Source organism: Myotis davidii, unplaced genomic scaffold (assembly GCF_000327345.1).
Source record: "Myotis davidii unplaced genomic scaffold, ASM32734v1 scaffold188, whole genome shotgun sequence".
Taxonomy (NCBI): domain Eukaryota; kingdom Metazoa; phylum Chordata; class Mammalia; order Chiroptera; family Vespertilionidae; genus Myotis; species Myotis davidii.
Window position 1 is genome coordinate 363441 of NW_006299270.1, and position 5062 is coordinate 368502.

Below are 5062 nucleotides of genomic sequence, written 5' to 3' on the forward strand. Positions count from 1 at the left end.
GGCTGAGAGGCCGGCAAGTCAGGCGGGGAACATTGGAGTTCTCCGTCACTGAAGCAAGCAAGCCTCCCTGTTCGCATCAGCTGCCTGGCTGCCAGTCGCCATCTTGGCTGCCAGTTAATTTGCTTATCTCGGCCCTACTCTGTGAGTGACAGGGGGATTAGCCAATGGGAAGGGTAGCGGTCATACGCCAATTACCATGTTTCTCTTTTATTAGTGTAGATATGTGTTTTCCGACGGTCTTAGGCGACCCCTGCAAAAGGGTCGTTTGACCCCCAAAGAGGTCGTGACCCACAGGTTGAGAACCGCTGACTTAGTGGCTCCTAGCAAGTATACTGAGGCCAGTTATAGGCAGTATCTGGCATTGGCCTGCACCGGAGACTCTCCCATGAGGCCTCAGAACCAACACTCCCAATGGCCAACTTCAGACCACAGCAGAGCACCACCCAATTGGCACCACAAATAGCACATCCAAAGGGGTGGTCTAAGCAAGTACCAGACCCTACAGGCAAATCCTGCTCTGTGGGTAAACACTACACAACAGCTCGTATGCTGTGGTAATGACCAACATTCACAGTGAGTCAGCCTGAAGATCAATCCCACCCACTGAAAGAAACCAACAGCAGATTTGGAACCCCCAGACAGGGAACCTCGCTCACTCCCTACATGTTTCCCTACTTCACTTTCCACCTTCGTGGGCAGTGGGAGAATCAACGTTTTCTCTCATTAATTTGGAAAAGCACGTCCGTCACCCGCTACCCAGCAGGAGTGCGCTAGGCCCCAAGCAAGTGAGGCTCAGTCAGGGCAGCCTTTGCTCATGGGTGCTGGCACCCAAAGTGCACATTCCTCCTCTACAGTCACCCCAACTATCCCACTGTTTCACTGAGAAGATGGAATTCCTCTCCCACTCTGGGTTCTTGATCTTGAACGCTGACCGAAGGCACTTCAGCAAGGGCCGCCTGCGCCCACCAGGTGTGTCTGTCTGCACCTGCTCCCACCTCAGCACCTGCATTAACCCGCTAGAGGTGATCTCGTAGTTGCACTGGCCTCCGTGGGAACAGGGCATCACCACTCTGCCCTCTCACTGTCATCTCACAGGCGCCCACCCTCAGCACCCAGAACACCCAGACACTCTCCAAAGGATGTGAGCGCATCAGAGGGGACGTGTGCACATCCTGTGGGGGTGATAAGCATGCTGGGGTTGATGGAAGTGCGGCAGAGAGGCGGGGGGAACTTGTGCACGCCTTGGTCTTTGTTCGAGGGTGACAGTGTACTGGGGGATGTTAGCACGCAAGGGGGGACGGAGAGGATGTGCACACCCGAGGCCTCTGGCTTTGCAGATCCACAAACCCCTGTGGTGCAGCCATGAGAACGTCAGTCTGGCCCATTACGGTGGATGTCCCTGCGATCCTGCACCTTCTGGACCAGGAGGCAGGACTTGCGCAGTCACTCCTGGGCGCTGATGGCCTGCAGGCGCTACTTCAGCTCAGCGTGCTGGCTCCACTTGGCACACTCACAGCTGCCACCGCAGCCATGTGGGGAGTATAGTCAGCCCTCCGCTGGCCTGCCTCCCCTGTCCAGAGGCTCTCTGCGCGCTGCTTACCTGCCCTGAGTGATTGGGGCGGAAGCCAGGCGTCCTGCCCTGCCCAACCCTGGCTGCTCCGTCCCTGTGTGCGCTGCTGCCCCACCCAGAAGGGTCACGGATCCGGGTCCCAGTCCCGCAGGTGGCCTCCCGCGCTGCCGCACTGCCTTCAGTATGCAAATTAGCCACCATCTTGTTGGCGGTTAATTTGCATATAGCGCTGATTAGCCAATGGGAAGTGTAGCGGAGGTACGGTTAATTACTCTATTTGTCTATTATTAGATAGGATAACAAACTATCAGAAAGAGAAATTAAGAAAATAGTTCCATTTACAATTGCATAAAAAAATAATAAACTACCTGGCAATGAATTTAACCAAGGAGGTAAAAGACCTGTTCTTAGAAAAATAATTATAAGAAGAAGATACAAATAAATGGAAGCATATACCATGTTCATGGATAGAAAAAAATATTAAAATGTTTATACTATCCAAAGCAATCTATAGAGTCAATGCAATCTCTATCAAAATACCTATGGCATGGCCCCTCACTGTCACCTAGCGTGGGTGATGCCAATCCCTCTCCAGGCGCAGCCCCACCAGCAGTCCCAAGCGCATTTTTCTGGCCCCCTCCCCCTGGTAAGTGGCTGGAGCTGAAGGCGGGCAGGGCCAGAGACACTGGAGAAGCCCAGCCCGAGACTTGAGACTGGATGCGGAGTTGCATGGAGGCAGTGAATAATAGCTCTTCCAGTCTGCAATAAAAAATGGACTCAAGCCCTAACCAGTTTGGCTCAGCAGATAGAGCGTCAGCCTGCGGACTCAAAGGTCCCAGGTTCGATTCTGGTCAAGGGCATGTACCTTGGTTGCGGGCACATCCCCAGTGGGGAGTGTGGAGGAGGCAGCTGATCAGTGTTTCACTCTCATTGATATTTCTAGCTCTCCATCCCTTTCCCTTCCTCTCTGTAAAAAAATCAATAAAATATTTTTTTTAAAAAAAATGGACTCAAATAAAACTACATTGCAAAAAATGGGAAAGAAACAGAATGGAAAGGGTAAAAAAGTCAAAAAGGCAGAGCCTGAAGAATTTTTAGTGGAAAATGTATTGGACTGATGTGTAGTGAATGGGAAGGAGGACTATTCCCTGAAGTGGAAAGGATTCACAGATGCTGACAATACTTGGGAAACTGAAGAAACCTTAGATTGTCCAGAGTTCATGGATGCATTCCTCAAAAAGCTGGTAAAGAAAAAGATGGTACAAAAAGAAAGTCTTTATCTGACAGTGAATCTGATGATAGCAAATCAAAGAAGAAAAGAGATAAACAGATAAACTAAGTGGCTTTGCCAGAGGCCTTGATCCTGAAGGAACAATTGGTGCCAGAGGCAGCAGTGGAGAGTTAATGTCTCTCATGAAATGGAAAGATTCAGATGAGGCTCATTTGGCGCTGGGAAAGACGAAGTGTCCTCAAACTGTAATTGCTTTCTATGAAGAATGACTAACTTGGCATTCTTGTCCCGAAGACGAAGCCCAATAATTGTTTGCATTGCTTTTTATATATATTTATACATACATATAAAATCTGGGTCTTGTTTTTTTAAAAAATTTTATTAGTGAAGAAAGAACTACATTATAATGAAAATCAACTTTGATATGTTTGTTTTGTAGTAGTGCTGAGGAGTTGTCGTGGGGGTTGCATCAGTAGCACTGGTTACTTTGAACAGAAGCTTTCTGTAGTTGCTTCCTTTATCACAAAAGAACATTTGATGCCATGTTGTTGTATTTTTTCCTCTGCATTAGAGAAACTTTTCTAGATGTTGGGAGAAATCTCCATAGTCATTACTCAGTCAGGATTAGTGTGTGCCTAAGGATCATTATGGGTTTTTTGTTTATTGAGAGGGAGGTGGGGAGGGGGGGGAGAGCAGGTGTGTACACATATATAAATGGTTTTCTTTCTTTTTTTCTTTTCTCTCTCTCTTTTTTTTTTTTTTAACCAAAACACAACTATAGATACACTCATGTTTCTGAGCTGCCATCATTTTCAGCAGCCTAAGAAAAAAATCATTTGAAGTTAAATTGAAATTTTTTCCTGAAGTTTTTAACCTTTGAAATTAGATCATTTGTACTTAATTGGACAGTTTAAATATAAGCAGTTTAAATTGGACAATTTAAAGTAGACACATCAGAATCCATATTTACAATCATAAATGCAAGCTTATTGGCAAAACCCCTGAAAGGAAAATTTTATCACTGCCAATAACCTCCTCTCCCAAATGAGAAAACTAGGCAAACCCTGATGTGTTTTAATTAGGTAAGCAACATTAATTTAAAGGTTTCACCTCTTAAAATGTTCCTTTACAAGAAGTTGAAATCCCTGTGCTATATTGACTAAAAAATTAGGGTCAAGGAATATGTAAGACTTCACTTATGGATACCTAATCAGATCGTTAGAGACCTTGGCAATTTGGGACCTGCTGGAATAAATGGGCGAACAAACTTTTTATAATATAAACTCTTGATCTGCATGTTTGCTCTTTGCTCCAACTCAATCCTTACATGCAGGCTCAGTCTCAATGTTTGGGGTACTGGTTCAACAAAAGCCAGGAAAAACAATCGCTTTGTAGTAAACAGAATGTTACCCAATGTATATTATTTACTTTATTGTAAATACTGGTAAACAGTGGTTAATAGTTTTATATTCCTTAAAAAAATACCAATGGCATTTTTCATGGAACTAGAAGAAATAATTCTAAAATTTATATGAAACCACACAAAATCCTGAATAGCCAAAGCAATCTTGAGAAAGAACAACAAAAGCTGTAGATATCATGCTACCTCATAGCAAGCTATACTACAAGGCTATAGTAATCAAAGCAGGATGATACTGGCATAAAAACAGACTGAGATTGAGGGAACAGACTAGAGAGTCTGGAAATAAACTCATGCCTATGTGGTCAATTAATCTATGACAACAGATCAAAATATACAATGGACTAAAGACAGTTTATTCAATAGCATTGAGAAAATTAAACACATATATGCAAAAAATAAAAGGAAATTAGGCCATGTTCTTACAACATATAAAAGACTAAACTCAAAATGGATTAAAGACTTAAATGTAAAACCCCAAACCATAAGACTCCTAGAAAAAAATGTAGATAGTAAACTGTATAACATTACTCTTAGTAATATATTTTCTGATATATCTCCACAGACAAGGGAAACAAACAAAAAAGAATAAACAAATGGGACTATGTCAAACTAAAAGTGTTTTTACCCAGCAAAAACAAACACCAACAAAATGAAAAGACAACTTACTAATCCTGAGAAGATATTTGCCAATGATAAGGGGTTAATATCAAAAAATTATAAATAACTCATACAACTTAATAAAAAAAAAAAAGCAAGCAATACAAATAAATGGGCAGAGGACCTGAATACGATTTCTCTAAAGAGGACATACAGATGGCTAACGACATACAAAATGATG

General features: G+C 43.5%; 1 pseudogene; it reads left to right on the forward strand.

Moving 5' to 3' along the window:
• The first annotated feature begins 2574 nt into the window (after nucleotides 1-2574).
• On the forward strand, nucleotides 2575-3165 carry LOC102753638 (annotated as a pseudogene).
• The last annotated feature ends 1897 nt before the right edge of the window (nucleotides 3166-5062 follow it).